General features: G+C 41.7%; 1 protein-coding gene across 10 annotated transcripts in view; it reads left to right on the top strand.

Annotated features, from left to right (window-relative positions):
- Window positions 1-39: 39 nt before the first annotated feature.
- The window catches only part of TRERF1 (transcriptional regulating factor 1), a 110,648-nt gene continuing 93,568 nt past the window's right edge, over window positions 40-17,119 (top strand). For 6 of the 10 annotated variants that reach the window (XM_081945540.1, XM_081945535.1, XM_081945543.1 and 3 more), the window contains exon 1: window positions 353-564. The gene's annotated coding sequence lies outside the window, so the exon portion shown is untranslated. Of the gene's footprint in view, window positions 228-352; window positions 565-656; window positions 794-1,101; window positions 1,129-17,119 lie in introns of those variants that run through there. The other 4 variants (XM_081945536.1, XM_081945537.1, XM_081945538.1 and 1 more) reach the window with 4 other exon arrangements.

The following is a 17,119-nucleotide window of genomic DNA, read 5'->3' as shown; positions in this document are numbered from 1 at the left end:
CTACCTTACTTCCGGGTTTGCAAACTCAGGACCAGACCCATCTCGGCGGAGGGATTCAATTTTCTCTTCTAGCCTCCTCCCCCTTTTTTGCTTCTGCTCTCCCCCCTCTTTTTTTTTGCACGAAAATAATTTGACAGCGTTTTGCTGACACTGGAATTTTATACCCGGGATGGGGGGGAGGGAGCAGAGTTCCATTATACGAAGCACGCATGGAATGTACTGAAAAGGTAAGTCTAACTCCCTTGAGTCTCTCCCCCCCCCACGCGTGATCTTGCAATTAGTTATTCCACCCTCCCCAATGCAATCGCCCAAGGGGAGGGTACATCGCGCGCTGCTCGTGGAGGGAAGAAGCGAAGGAGGGGGAGGAGGTTGAGTATATTTCCTGGCGGAGCGATATTTGTTTACAGGATGAGCTGTAATGTAAGCAAAGTAGGACCGCAGTAAATAGCACTGTAGTAAATTAAAATTGCAATTGCCTTATCGGTGCAAAACAAATTAAGGGGGGGAAAATTGCGCCCTACAGTGATCTTGGACCTGCATGCACTTGTTGCAGAGTTGCACCAGGTAGGCAAACGCTTAAGAACTTCCATTCTTTCATTAACCTACAAGCTCAACTTTTTTTTTAAGTTTGCAGTTTAGTCACTTTCGGTGTGTACGGTTAAGTAGGCGAGGCCCTCCCTGCCTCCTCCTCCTCCTCCTCCTTGCTGCAAGATATCCCAGTAGGAAAAGAGCAGAGCGCCAAGGTTGGCTTTTTTTTTTAAGATGTCCCTATTGCTTAGAATTTCCTTGGGCGGTGAGTTGCTTAAAACTGAAATCGTGTGCAGGCGAATGTCTCGAAGGACGGCAATTAAAACTGAAATGACCGTGTGTCATATTTTACATATAGTGTGTGTGTGTGTGTGTGTGTGTGTGTGTATGCAAACTCTTAAGTTTGTGTGCGGGCTGACAAAGTACCCATCTGCGTGGATCTGACACTTGATAAGGCGCTGCTGTACCTGCTTGCACTCGGTGGGAAATTGGAAAGCTAGAGATTTGCATCTTGGCCACTCCCTAACTCCCGTACACCCATGCTTGTTTTCCCTATGGCGTCTGCTGCTTCGCAGTCGACCCAGCAAAGAGACACTTAAAGTAAGATGGATGCACTTTTTTAAAAAATCCGGAGACATGAGTCAGATTCAGTCCCTGAAAATTGAGAAGATAATATGGTTGAGGTTTTTTGTTTTGAAATAAAAGAGGAATATGAAATGTCAGCCCCGAGGCTACAGTACGCCTTCTTTCGAGAGACTGGGAAGTTTGATTCAAGATCCTTCTTCTGTGCGTGACATCAATAGAATCAAAGAGTATTGTAATGCAATGATTCCCAACATATTATCGAGAGGTTATGTTTTATGCAACTTTTGGTTGATAATTGCTGAAAAGTATTGTGGTGTGAAGTCACAAAATTCTTAAAAATGGTTCCACTGGTTTTTGTTTTTTGGTGGGGTTTTCTTTTCTTTCTTTTTTGTTATACAGATACTTCTAAACATGTGGCAGCTGGCCTTCCTACAAATGTATTAGCATTTTTTGTTTTCCTGTACAAAAACTTCCCTCCCCCGCTTATGGAAACCATTTCCTTTTTCCTTTAGAAACATTTTATTTTCATCCATTGGTCAGTTTAATAAACTCATGATAGATAATAAGAGCTGAATCTAGACTTTGCTTTTACCATACCTAAACTATAACAGTAAAGCAGAGTCGCTATTAATTTGACATACTGATTTGAATAATTATAGCTAAATTATAGCCTAGTTGATATAAAAACAATATGCTGTAATAATAACAATATGCTAAAGCAATCCATGGTGATTGGAGGAATTGGTATCCTTTCTATTTAAACAGCAAGCCATTGCTTTATTCCCAAGACTTGCTATTTTGGAGGGTTATCTCCAGAGTTGCTGGCTGGGGTATTCTGGAACTTAAGATTCACAGTTAAAATTTTCTGAGGTTGAAAAACACTGGTCTGGCCCATACTTCTTTAGACCAGCTGTGGAGATGACAACAAATATTGTCTTCTAGTTATGCGCTTCCTAGAGGCCCCTGTTAGCCATGCAGGGGTGTCAAACTCACACCCCTTAGGCCGGATGCATCACGCAGTGGCCACGCTCACCCCTGGTTTAGTGAAGAGCAGAAAAGTCGTGATACGACATATAACAATGCGTTTGACACCCGTGCACTACAGGTAGTCCTTGACCTACAATCATTTGTTTAGTGACAGTTCAAAGTTACAACTGCACTGAAAAAAGGGGCTTATGACAGTTTTTTGCATTTAGGACCATTGCAGCATCCATGATCAAAATTCAGATTCTTGGAAATTGGTTCATATTTATGACGGTTTCAGTGTCTTGGGGTCATGAGATCACGTTTTGCAACCTTCTGACTAGCAAAGTCAATGGGGAAGCCAGATTCGATTAACAGCAGTTATACTCACTTAACACTGAAGTGATTCACTTAACATCCTGGTAGGAAAAGTAATAAAATAGGACGCAACTCACTTAACTGTCTCGCTTAGCAAAATAAATTTCATGCTCAATTGTGGTTGTAGGTCAAGGACTACCTGTATGGGAACAAGGAAGCTGGAGTAGATACACCTTTTTTCTTTTTTTAAATCTAAATCAGTTTTTCTCAGCCTGGTAACCTCCAAATGTATTTACATGCAGTTTACACTGTCCCTAGCCAAGTTGGGGAAAGTTAGTAATTTCAACAATGAGGACTTAAGAGAAAGTAGCCTGAAGTTGTACATAAGTGCATTTTATATATTTAGCCTCAAGATTGATCTATATAGTATGGCCCCAGTTTTGATGCTCTTCTCAGCTACTTCTGTGTATGTCCATTCACATATATACAGTAGTATGCATACACACTAACAGCACACAGTGGCTATTTTAACATGTGCTAAGTCCCAATTGTGCAAAATATATTCTACAATGTTCATATACATAATGATAATATAAGCATCATGATAATAATAATGAATTGGTAGTGAAGACATTGTGCTGAACCATAATTTTATTTGATTCATGAGTTAATAAAACCCAGCCAGAATGGATTGTCACAGAAAATTTTCCTCACACTGACAGATGCTCTCCACTGCAATATCTCACATCTGAAGACAAAGGCTACATGAATAGATTTTAAATGACCTTTTTGTGATAACTGTACCATTTGCTTTTAAATGAATACTAATTTAAAAGTAATTAACATCTATTAAATTGCATTTTGCTTGCTTGATTACTGAAGCCTTTTGAATTTCCTGACAATACAATCCTATGTGCCTGTTCATGTAGGAGCTCAGATCAATGGTGCTTCCTTTCCAGGTAAGCATCAGTGAGGGATTGCTGCAGTCTTATATCTATGAATTAAAACGGGACTGATTTGGAAATAGACCTGCACAGAAGTCACCCTTAAATATTGCAGTCCTGTTTGAATCTAATATCTTTCTGGGGCTCATTTGTAATTCATTAATTCGGAGTTCAGAATTTTGGTCTGACTGTTTCTAATTGGCTATAACTCACTTTTTAGGAACAGTTAGCATTAGTACATTTTTAATGTGCTTTTACAAATATATCCACGGCTTTCTCCTTTTCTTTCTCAGAAAATGACTTTTTCAGTTCCTTGTTATTTTCAGGTTCAAGTATTACACGAAGATGTGGCTTTTTTATTTCCCTCTTTGATGAAAGCTTTGTAAAATTTATAGAATATATACCTACATATGTCTCTCTCTCTCTCTCTGTGTGTGTGTGTATGTGTGTGTGTATATATATATATATATATATATATATATATATATATATATATATATATATATATATATATATATATATATATATATATACACATACACACACACACACACACAAATGTATGTAAATATTTGTGCGTATATATATGTGTGTGTGTTTTTAATATAATGTTATCAGTGATTATTTTGCTTTATGAACTTGGGTTTATGATAAGAAAAGCTTATAAATAATCATATTGTTACTAGGGCCTTTAAAAGGAATTTGTCATGAGCCAGAGTTTCACTTTGAAATCAGGCAAGAGTAAAGTGCTTGATTTCATGAAATTCTGTGCTTTTGGCAGAATTGCAAACATTATTTTATCTTCTAGTGTATCTCTGCATTTTAATGCATTTTGACAAAGTGGATTTGGGAGCTGATTTCAGTGTGTGCGAATTTTTCAGCTAATAAGATTTTTAAAAAGTATTGGTTACCAGATATTGTCCCTGCATAACCTTAGAAGCCATTATATGCTTAAGGCTGAGTTATTCAGTAAATTACAATTGAGTTTTCACAGCATGCTTAGTCATAAAACCATAAAACTAACTGCATGGTTAATGCCACCGCTAAATAAACTGCATTATTTTTGACGTGATGCTTGTACTAGATCTTTAATAAAGGTGTACTGTAAAAGAACTGGAATAGGTCTGGAAGAAAGCAGTGGAAATATATCCTATAATAGATAGTAGACAAAAATAGCCTAAAATGAATATGGTAACACATTTCAACTTGAGATAGTTTTCTCATAGAAGAATAGATTTTGTTCTTTGCCTTCTGAAAAGCAGGATTTAATATAATACTTTAAAGGGACATGTCCTGTGGGCCTCCCTCATTGAAAGATTTCAAAGAGAGATTGGATAGTTATATAGTATTTTGGAGATGCAATAGCTTTGAATACTATGTGTCAATGAGAGTGAGGGACTGGATAGATTGTAAGGCCTTCTTCTCAGAAAAGTTACAGCCGTGAAAATTGTTTGTTAGCAACCTAAAATGCATATCACATGTAAGATGGTGAAGTGCTATTTTGTACTGTCCAAAGTGGAAGGGAATGCACATCAAGTTAAATTGCAGGAAGTTAAGTTTCTATTGAATATTAATGGCCTAATGGTAGGAACAGTTTAACAGTAACACCAGTTATCTAGAGCAGTGATCTTCAAACCTTTTGATAGTGCACCCTGTCGGGAAACTAGGGAAGGGGGGCATGTATCCCAAAATTGTATGTATGTATGTATGTATGTATGTATGTATGTATGTATGTATGTATGTATGTATGTATTCATTCATTCATTCATTCATTCATTCATTCACTCATTCATTTAGTATATGTGTGAGCTCTCATGATTATACACATTGTGAACCATACTCCAAAATATAAATATAAAAATAATGGGACAAAGGTAAAATAAATAGTATTCTAATATTTTCTTTCCTGTACCCCAGTGAATTCTTTTGTACATCCCTAGGGTTCATGCTCCTCCCTTTGGGGACTACCAATCTAGGAGAGTGTTGTGCTCCCTAAAATAGGTCCAAGTAGCAGCTGGACAAACCATCTGTCGGAGAGATGTTTTAAAATGAGGCTCAGTAATTTGGACTCAATGACTTAGTTATTTCCAACTCTGTGATTTTTTTTGCCATTGTGCCTCATACTTCATTTATTTTACAGTACTGAATTGTACAGACTATTTCAAGCAAACCATTGCTTTTGCACAGCTTCAGTGTGAAGACCTGTTCCAGTAATATTAAAAACATAGTTTTTAAAATTGTGAAGGTAGGTTGTGTTGTGATGGTAGTCTTGTTGGCTTGATAAATTTCAGTCTCGATGATTCAGTTCAGTGGGTTCAGTGTCATGATGATCAGATGTCACTACCATAGGCACATTGAGTCTGAATGTACATGAATATTATTGGAGTGTACATAGGCAAAAGTATTTATGAAATTATAAAATTAGATTTTATATATAAAAATGCAACTACAGTCTATGTATGATGTAGCTTCAGTTTTAGCCTAAAGGACTTTAATTAATAGAGTTGATACTTGTTTCTTGTAGGAAGATATTCTCACTGTTCATTAGCATGTTCTTTCTAAATGCATAAAGATTTGAAATAGCTCAATTGATCATATTGAAGCTGAAATCAATGGGAAGGATCTCTTAAGAAGAAAAGAATGACTGAATTTTACAGACTCTGGCAGTATTGTCAGCTCTTAACTCTTTGCCAGAATTGGGATACAGAATGTGAACAAAACCTGCCAGTTCACCTTTCACTGTTAGCCTTTATGCATGCCTTCAGCCTGATCTGGATGTAGTGTAATGTTCTGGCATTACAGCAGCACCTGTCTGATTCATAGGTACTCCTTTTTAAACTTTTTAACAGACCCTTTCAGACTATATCATTGCTTTTACTCAGCTTCAGTGTCACGAATGTTCCGGTAGTATTAAAACAGTGGTTGCTTCCTCCCGGTCTGGTCCGGTATGGCCGTATTGGTAGTAGCCAGGAGCAGCTGACAGCATACCAGTATGGTGGCTCGTTTGGCCCGCCCACCCGTATTCTATACCTGTTTTTAAAGCAACCGGCCAATTGTGCATGCGCGCACATGGTGTGGTGCCTGCGCAAGCCCCAACAAGCAGCTGGGTGTTGCAGGGGTGGTAGATTGTACATGTGTGCGCAGTGCGCTTGCACGAACAGGATGCAGGGCCCCATGAGCAGCATACCAGTAGCAATGGTAAGAGCAACCCACCACTGTATTAAAACCATAATTTAGCATTGTATTTGAATCTTACAATGGTATACATGTATACATGCTAGGAATGCACAAAACCCAAACAATTTGGAAATGGAATGTTCTCGAGAACGTCAGAATATCCCCACCCAAATCTTCTTCTGGATTCTGCCTTTCTGCATAGACCTTTTCTGGAAAAATATTTCCAGTTTGCAATATTTATGTGAATAAATCATTGAACTGCACTCAGAATACTTGGGTCAAGAGATGATGTGGTCTGGAATGGAAACAGAATGTTCCAGAGCTCTTCAGAACATCCATTTCTGAATTGATGAGTTATTCACTTTGCTTATATATATGCATGTTAGGATAAACTGTCTGTAAAGTCCTTAAGGTTATAGTCTTGTAGACAGTTTTCATTAATCTTGGTGAGATTTACTTAAGTTTTTAGCACCTAAGAACTTGTCTTTCCTGTTCAGCTTAAAAATATATCTGTCCTTCCTGTTACTAAAATGGGAATTTTAGGAAGTCTATATGGTTAGATAAAGTAATGCTAAGAATATTCTCTTCGTAACTCTTGTTTTGAAGGGCTTTTAAAAACTTCATTTAAAATACATTTTTGTTTGGCAAGTTGATTCACAAGAGTAATCAAGTAGTTTAATGCTTGTTCATTCACTTACATTCACCCCCACCCCACATTATATAAATATATAAATGCAATGTTATCTTATTTTATTACAGTGAGTTACAGTAGATGTGTTGGTAGAAATTTATTGCATTTTAAGTTTTGTGTAGCAGTCTGAAAATTTGTTTCTGGTACACAGTCTTTTACCCCAGCATAGTTTGAAAATACTTGTTTTGGTTTTGAATCAGAAGCACTGCATAGATTTATTCTATATTATACTTCTACAGTTTGAAAGAAACATTTTATTTTGTTGAGTTGCATGACAGTTTACTCTAATGGTGCTGTTGTTTTTTTTGCCACAGCATTGAGTTTCAAAAGGTTTGAAGCTGAAATAAAAATCAGTTGTACTTTGCAGCAGTGACACCTAAGCTGTTAATTTACTGAGGCTCAAACTGCAACCAAGCTGATTAATTATTAGTTGAAATTCATAGCAAACCACTCTCAAAGCGATGGGAACTGTAGTTAGAAGTATTCTGGAAGATGAAAGTTAAACTTTACTTTCTGGAGAAACTTCCTTATCTTACCTTCCCCTTATTTCAGCCCCACACTTAATCCACATATCCATTACTTTATTTACAAATATATGCTTGAACATGATTCTCTACCTCTAACAAACCTAAGGCAGCAGATTATGTAGAATTTGTTAAATTTGTTAAACTCTCAATCTTAATTGGGAACCTTTTGATTCTGATCCAGTGAATAATCAAGCTGACTCAAACCCCACTGCAATTAGTGGCATAGATCATTCTCTGATAGATCAGAGCCATGGAATTCAGAACATTATTTATTACATTTATATGCTGCCTATCTTGCTATCTAAAGCAACTCTGGCACCCCTGGAAATGATAGCAATGCCAGTTCCAAGATGGCTACTTGGAGACATTTTGCCATACCATCCATTGCTATCTGTGGCCAGGCAGAAAAGCATTTCTCCTTGAGAGGAATAATGCAACCATAATGAATTAAACATTAAAGAGTTTGAACTAGTCTCATGATACCCAAAGCACCTAATATTAAATGTTGAGGGTAACTGTTTTAAACTGCTTACTAATAGAGCCAGCTGTGTCCTCTGTTATTATGTTAATATCTTACAAACAAAGCAGTTTGCTTCTTTTCCTCCCCCTTACAACTATTGTTTAAAAATAAATATCAGTGCTGAACTCTAAGGAGTTGAAGTCCATTTTCTCAAAGCAATTAGATCAGAGCTGGATGGAGTAGGGCAGAATAGTGATAGGATCAATGTTGAAAGAGAGTTGGTTCAAACAATTTAGTTATCTAAATAGGGAAACTGGCATTCAGAGCCTGCTTTTCTATCCAGAGTTGGGAAAGCAACAGAAAAATGTATAGAAGACTAGAAGTAAAACTTGGATACAGTGTTTAAGGGTGAATTTGCAAGTTGGAAACAAGGCCATGCGATAGATTAGACTGCTACATGTGAGAATGTAGCTCATGTCCAATATTGATCCATTCTGCAACTTTGTGAGTTCATTGAGAATGCCCCCACAACAGAGGATCATGTAGCTCGCATGTTAAATTTGGCTAATCTTCACCAAAGGATTACATGACAAAGCCTGTAGATTTAAGTCAAGGGATAATTATTAAGGATGCTTGAGATGAAAAGAGATCACTTTTTTTGTGTGCGCTTTGAAATGCCTTGCCATCCGAATTTTTCCGTGACTATGAATTCATGGTGCCATCTTGTTTCTTTGGACGTCTTGCAATCCATTTCCATTTTTTAAACTTGGAATTGTGTTCAAATAATATGATTTGTTATTCACCTTCATTTTTACTATCCCAGAAAGAAAAGACAGATGCATTCTACACTCTGTTCTATGTAGATTTTGTCACCTCTGAAGTGTTGACTTGCCATGTTTCAGTTGAAAACTTCTGAAGTTGCAAGAGGAATACAGAAATGGCAGCTGGTTTGCTATTATTTTTTTAGTGGTGGTGACTTCAAAAAGAGTTGTTTTGTTTTGCATCATAGTCAGCTGCATATGCAAAAAGTCTTATTAGTAAGGTTAGAAGAAATTCCATCTAGAACAAAGTAATTGGAATTAGGGTTTACTTGTAAAACTTCTAAGCTCTTACCAACCAAATCATTTATCAGTACAATTTAAGAAACCGAGATAACAGAGTTTAAAAATAATTAAAAACACACACAGGTAACTGCCTTTCTCCCATTTTAAATTTGAATGGCAGGTTGAAATTAAATGTTTCAGGATTTGAAAGTTGCTTATGTAAATTCAAATTATGACTTGTTTAGCTTTGGCATTGGCATATTTGTGGGCTGATGACAAATGAAATGTTTTCATTTTTGTTCAGTCTGCTAATTATGCTACTTAAACCACTTAATTGTTTTTATTCCAGCTCATTAAAACATTACAAATATTGCATGCGGTCTAATATTAAATTTGTTTACTCAGAAATAACATGCTATTAAATTAAAAAATATCTACTCAAGTAGGGCTCTATAAATCGCAACCCTGAATATTGTGATATGTGGACCTCTTTATCCCAAATTTCATACATCTTAATTTAGTTATGACCCCAAATCTGGTCATCTGCCAGTGGTGTGTCATCTTCAATGGAAATGAAGTTGTCTTACCGTGTTTCCCCGAAAATACAACATGTCCCGAAACTAAACCCTTGCCACATTTTTCGCGTGGGCAAAAATATAAGCCCACCCCCGAAAATAAACCCCCCTCCGGCCAGGCAGACCACCGCTCACTGACCTAGCGTTATTCCGAAAGCGCCAAGTCCAGGAGCCGGGGGGAGTGCTCACGTTGCTTGCCGCCTTCGGGATACCGCTAGGTTGGGGAGTGGCGTTCTGCCTGGCCGAAGGGGAGAGTTGCCGGGCAGCTGCTCCCTTGTGAACTGGCTCCCGAAGAGCCGGGCACAGCCTCAGGGGTGAAGCAGCCATGAGGTAACCATGCCCACGAGCAGCTGCCCGGCAAATCCCCTCTCCAGCCGGGAAGAGTGCCATTCACTGACCTAGGGGGTAATCCCTAAAGTGCCAAGCCATGTGGCGCTCTGCCAGCCCCCCAGCTCCTGCGGCTTTGCACATTTGGGATACCCCCTAGGTCAGTGCATGGAGCTCTGCCCGGCTGGAGAAGGGGCTTGTGCAAGCGCCTGTTCCGCCCGCAGCCTCACCAAGGCCTTGCGCAGCTCTCCCAGGCCACCGCCGCTGGCTGCTGCTGCCCGCCGCCACCCGCCACCGCCACTCCGCTCCGCGCATAACTTCCAAACTCCAAAACTCGGGGCCGAGTCTTTCAGCATCGGCCGCTGTAGGAGTGCTCTCTATGGTGGGCCGGCTGCTGGAAGACTCTGTCCGGAAGACTCTCTGTCCGGCTGTGTGCAGTACCCTGGAACGTGTGCCGCCCTGCCAATTGAGGTGGGAATAAATTTGGGGGGAATAGTTCAGTAAATGCCGGAGGCTCCGGCTTGTCATCCTCTTCATCCTCAGATAGGTCAGGATCTCTCTCGAGTCTGTCCCCTGCTACTGAGCCTTCACTAATCAGGGAAGGAGAGGCAGGGCAGCTCACGGGATTGGATGGGGGCAAGCCTGAGATGAGCTGGCACTAGGATTCCCATCCTGATCTGGTGCTAGGGACCGAGCAGACTGCTGCTGCAATCCATGCGCAATTCCGGAGGCAATTGCTCTTTCGATGAGATTCTGCATCCCCCTTGGCAGATTATCTACATCTAGAGAATCCCAGCCAGAATCCTCTGGATCTTGAGCTACCCCAGCTTGGGGAGCTAGTGTGGACCTGGGTAGGGCCTGATCCTCCCTAGGATGCATGTGGGTGCAGGAATCTTCCAAGTCCATGTCCTGGTCTTCCAGGGAAAGGGGAGGAGAGGGAGATTTTTCCCCAGAAAATCTCCCTAGGGAAGCTGGGGAACCTGGAGGGTGTCCAGGCTGGAACTCACCCCCTAATGGAGATCTGGAGCGGTGGGGGGAAGCCTGCAAGACCCTCAGTTTTTCTGCCTGGAAAAGGTCTTTGAGAGGGCCCTGTGCCTCCTCAGTTCTTCCCTCTGGGTGACACGAGAGGGGTAGTGGTTGGTAGTCTTTAGGGCCCTGGCAGAAGCAGTAGGTCGCTGCCTGGTATACGGTCCTTCCCCAAGGGAGCATGGGGGTGAAGGAGACCTCCCCGCCTCCTCCGCCATCTTGGCCACGTGGGAGAGTAAGAAAAATAAGGAAAAAGCTACTCACCCTCCTTGCGCAGCCTCCTGTCTCTCCCTCTCTTCCACTGCAAACAGTTAAATGGGAAATCAATTTCTGTGAAATGCTGCTTTCTCCCCTTCTTGGCAGCCCCTGCCTCAACACTGAGAGTGGTGTGCCTGGGGACTGCTGCCAAGGCTTGCCTCGGTTCAGGTAACTTTGCGTGCTCTGCTCCGCTCCACGGCGCGCTCACAGTTTGAAAAAAGCTTTGCGCTCTTCTCAGCATGCAGAGCCATTTCTCCTGGCACGCGGAGCCATCACCAGTTGCTCTTCCGGGTTTGGGCGCAACAGCCAGCTGGTCTTTACGTGCATTGGCGTGCCAGAAAACAGAAGAGGAGCCGCCCAGTGAGCATGCGCACGCCAGGAAAATGATCTTGTTTTCAGTGTGCACATGTGCGTTGGCCGTTTGGTGATCTGGTTCCTGGCGCACATGCGCACACAAACAACAAGAAGAGCAAGGGTCGCACGTGCCAAAAGACGTGGAGAGGGGATCCCGGCCGTCGCTTAGTAGAGCAGAGCTGTAGTCGGGGTTTCCCTCCCTCCCCGCCTGACTGGGCTTCTTGCGTAGCCCTCGCCCTCCAGCCCATGGCTCATCTGCAGTCCGAAGGGCTTGGCTGGCTCGGGCACCTCAGAAAAGCAACGGCAGCCACAAGAGGAAGGGCAGGAGCAGCCAGCCGGCTCCTGCAGCCACTCCCACACCAGCCAGAAGCAGCACTGTGATAGCCGCCAGGGACAAGGGGGCAGTGGTGGCAATGACGGGCAAGGGCTTCCCTCCCTCCTCACCCAAGTGGGCTTCTTGCACGGCTCCCCTCGGCGGCGTCTTTATGCAGGTAGTTCGCCTCCCCACCAGCAGCTCCTCCAGTGTCCTGGCTGGAAGCGCAGTGCAACAGTCATTACCAGGGGCGAAGGGGGGGCGGTGGCGAGAACAGGTGACCGCCACCCCTTCCTCCCTTCCCCAACAGCGGCTGTTGCGCTTCTGCTTCCAGCTGGGATGCTGGCGGAGGAGCTGCTGGTGGGGAGGCGAGCTAACCGTATAAAGATGCCGCCAAGGGCCTGGCAGAATATATCCCGCTGGAAGCGGCAGCACTCCGGACCACGGATCCTCATCAGAGCCGCAGACTGGAGCCGTGCAAGAAGCCTCCATGGGTGGGGAGGGAGGGAAGCCCTTGCCCGCCCGTCCTCACCACCATCACCCCTTCGGCCCCGGTACCGGGATGCCTTGGCAACGCTCGCCTCATGCAGCAGCAAAGTGTGTCCGTGCGTGTGTGTAACGGGCTGGCTGGGACCGATCAGCTGAGAGGCTGGCAAAGAAGCGGCTCTCGGAGGAAGAAGGCAGGGATGCTGGCTGGCATTTGCTTCCCTTACTGTTCGTTGTTGCCGCCCCGGCAGGATGGAGCATTACCGCCCCATCCCTGCTGGTTGCAGCCCAGGCCCCGCCTGCCCTGCTTAGCTGAAAGTGGTGAGGGAGCAAGCCGTAATGAGCAGTAAGGGAAATGAGCACCAGCCACTATTCCTGCCTTTTCGCGGCAGTGGGGAAGACTTCTTTGCCAGCCTCTCAGGTGATCGGTCCCATCCAGCCCCTTTTACACACACACAGACACACACACCACTTGTTGCCATGCAAGGTGAGCGCTGCTGGGGAGAAATCAGGGGGAGAGGGGGGAGAAGGCCATCCCTAGCAGAAGTTTGTTTTCTTCTCCCCCTCCCAGATTTCTCCCCAGCAGCGCTCGTCTTGCGTGGCAACAAGAGGGCGTCCGGGGGGGGCGGGGGAGGCTCTTTTCGCCCTCCCCAGGCTCCTATAAAGTCTCTGGAGCCTGGGGAGGGTGAAAAAAGCATGTAAAATGGGGGGGTCGTGCCTGTAGTGTGGGAGTTGCGTATTGCATTATGGGTGCGGCACGCCCGCACATGACCCGCCTGCACTCCCCCCACTTATGGCGCGTGAGCCAAAAAAGGTTTGCCATCGTTGCCCTAGCCTCTAGTCTTCCGATCAGAAGAAAGCCCCAGGGATCTGTGCCACATGTTTGGCTAAGCCGGAATGGCCAACACGACCTCTAGTGTTCTCTCCGATCCCTGGGATACAAAGTAATACTCCCTGGTGGTTAGGAAGGAAAACCACGTAGAGCTACTTACAGGCTAGAGCAGAGAGGTAGATTCAGGAGAAGTTTAAAATATGACTCGCTATTTGGCCGGACTGAGATGAACTGGAGACGAAAGGGTGGAGCACAGAGGTGTGTCTTCAGCTTCATCCCAGTCTCATGGCCAAATGGGCGTGTCAGTACCATCCACTGGAGCCTCCTGTCCCTCGCTTCAGAAAATGGGGATTTCCAACCGGATGTCCTAGAAACCTTGAGCCAGGTTTCTACTTCGTTATCAGCTTAGTTACATAATCCTACAAAAAGAGGTTAAAATATTCATAATGGTATGGCTATTAACTGAATTTTAATATTCCTTAGATGCACTCTGCAAGGGTGACAATTCATAGGAAACTTGGTCATTAAATAACCACACTCCAAACTATATAAATGAAAGACTGTACATGAGGGTTGCTGTGTCTGCATGTTTTTATGAAAGTGCTTTTTTTGGTGACGAAACGTAACAGCTGAACTAATACAATTTTCCTTTGCAAAAGTGGGTTGTAGTAGGTTGGATAGTTAATGCTCAAATTGTCCTATTTGCCTTAGTTGCCATAAAACAATTACAATCCACATTTTACATTAGACATAATACAACAATCTGTATTTTGTTGAAGAACCACAATTTGCTGAATTCATATGACAAAACTTTGAAGCGAGATGGGTGGCAAATAAATCTAATAAATAAATAATCATTCCATATCTAGCTACGTTAGAGATTTTTCACTACCCACCCATGGACAACCTGCTTGAAAATTGACTGGCAACCTTTAATTAGAAGAAAGCAGGGGGTGAAATGCTACCGGTTCGGACCAGTTCACCCAAACTGGTAGTAAAAAATCAGCAGCACCGCTGATTGTTACACAGCTGACAATCAGAACTAGCCCGAACTGGTAGCATTTTTTTACTACCGGTTCAGGCGAAACGGTAACATGTGCACGCGAAGCAAACCAGTGGCAGACTTCACAGCATTTCACCCCAGGAAGAAGGTCTTAATTTTTCTATATATAGTTAACCTAACTAGTAGAGAATCATTTCTTTATGATTTCAATATTTTCTTTTTTCTGCATTATTACTTTTATTTGCCTTCTGAATCCAATACAAAGTAAGCTACTATATATGCCCTTCATGACAACTTGAGATTCTGAGGGTTATTGCTATATATTCCCTCCTCCAGGAAAGTTTAAGGTTTTCTTCAATTGTAGGTAAATAGTAAAAAAAGATATTTTTTTCCTCCCAGACTTGTGAAATTTAGCCTTAGTAGGCAGAGTGATGGTAGTTTTATTGTGAAGTTTGTGTTCTGATGAAGGTTACAGTACAAGTTTGATTTGTGTTGTCTGTACATGTTCCCTGTATCATATACATTTAATTGTTACACTCTGATAATAAAGTAAAGACCCTGGAAATATATCAAGATTTTGCTTTGACTTAAAAAAAGATCACGAAGTTATCTAGTGATTGTTGCATTATCAGATTATTTTTATTTTATAAATATTGCTTTTATTTTCTTATTGGCACATTTTATATCAACAGAATGGTTAAAACACTCTGATACGTCACACATTTTTAATGCCAATTCATTGTCTTGCTTATGTTTCTTAACTTATTTTTTTTAAGATTTTCTTTTTGAATATTATTGATAAAATTACTCTTACATTTTTTTAAAAAGTCCTATTTTTACATGTTTACAAACTTAAGTGCATTTTTCTGAGAACTCTGGTTACTGTAGAAAATTTGAGTAAGTATTTGTGTGACAAAATTTCTAATATTTTGGATTTGCTGTATAAAATAGCTACAACTCAGATTTAGGATTTAGGGTTTATTTGTTTCCTCCTCTCTCCCCCCCTCCCCCCATTTCTGCAAGTTAACAGACAGTGCTGAAGCACTATGGAGCAGTATATAAGTCTTATTCCTATTGCTATAAATAAATAATTGGTGTATAACATAACTGTATTTCAAATTTATCGTTTTGGTATTTGTGACACTTAAGTCTATGAGTGTTCTTATGTTGGAAGAAATGTCCATCTGGGTTCAGTTCCAAGTGGGGAAAAAGACAGCGGAAACATGGAGACTCCTTGAAAAGATGGTGTTTTTTTTTAATTGTTCAAATTTTATTGATTTTAAAAGTTTTACAGGGAAAAGGGATTATAGGGTTATAGAACATTTTGACAGCTACATCGTGCGGGGGGGAGAAGCCCCTCCAGGTCTCACAACTTTTACAAACAAAAATAGAAAAATATCAACATTTACATAAGTATTAGCAGCAGTTTTGAGTTTAACACAAAATCATCAGTATGTTTCAATCATTTGTTTTGTATCACTTCCATAAAGGTACGTTGTAACAACAATTGCAATAATGTTTCAAATCACTTTTGTGATTTGAGTCTTCTAGTTGTCGCGTTCTCCCCCCCCCCCCCCCGTCCACTGGCAGAGCCTCAGCCCCTCCTTCCTTTGTTTCTTGTGTAACATCCCCCATTTCACCTAAGAGAGCACTGTGTTTTTTAGTGAAAGCCTCTGCTTCCACTACTGTGTTGAAGATGGTTTTTAATGGTGGACAGGACCACATAGTTTGAGGTCCTGGTGGAAAAAATGGGAAGAGATGCTGAGAATGTCCTGGTTTTATGCCCTCTCTGGGCTTTTGAATTTGAGTTTGTATGCTGATTGGTTGTCAGACTCCCATGGGGCCATGCAGGGGCAACTCTGTACGCTGTCCTGGCTTGGTTGAGCCTTGCTGGATGATGTAATCTTCCCAGGTGCCATGTGGTGAGATAGGTAGAGGGCTTTGGGTAGATCTTTGTTATGTAGCATAGACAGGATCCAGGCTGTAATGGCCTATTGACAAAGGGGGGGGGCTGACTTTCTGCCTCCCTTTTAGGGGAAATATCTGCCCTTTTAATATTTCCTAAAATATCTCATTTTTCTAGGAGAGGGGTGGGTGCTGACTTCCTACACTTACAGACTATATTTAAATGAGAGTGCATAAATCTGCAACATCTTGTTTCTAACTTTGAATTCTTGGAGTTGTGTTTTGGACGTGGTTATTGTGCAGAAGTTTTTTTTTCTGCTTTGCAGGGGATACCTTCTGACTAAGTGTCTCTCTCCCTCTCCCTTTCTCCCTCCCTCCCTCCTTCTTGCAAATGAAGTCATGAATAGTACTGTAGACCATGAATTAATTAGCTAGGTGGTATTTGCATTATCAAAACCAAATTAAAATAATTTTTATGTTTTCCATGAACATGCTTTTCTTCAGTTTCCATACATCTTGCAGTACTAAATTTGTAGAGATGAGATTGTAAAGAAGGCTACTATGTGGTCGAAGGTTAAATGTTTGCAGAATTATCTGCATATTCCAGATCTATTATTATATAAGAAAATAATTAGAATTGTGATTTCTTTATCTGGAGAAGAAATAACATTCACTTTGTAATTAAGTGTGCAAGTACATTGTAATTTGCCAAGAACAATTGTCAGCAGTAAGCCTTATGCCTTATTTAACCATAGTAGCTTTTGTTGCATATCAAATTAAATTTCTATATACTTTCAGGGATCC

Source organism: Natrix helvetica (genome assembly GCF_964273705.1).
Source record: "Natrix helvetica genome assembly, chromosome: 2".
In the NCBI taxonomy this organism is placed as follows: Eukaryota; Metazoa; Chordata; class Lepidosauria; order Squamata; family Natricidae; genus Natrix; species Natrix helvetica.
Note: the sequence above shows the minus strand (reverse complement) of the source record. Positions and strands in the feature narration are given on the sequence as shown.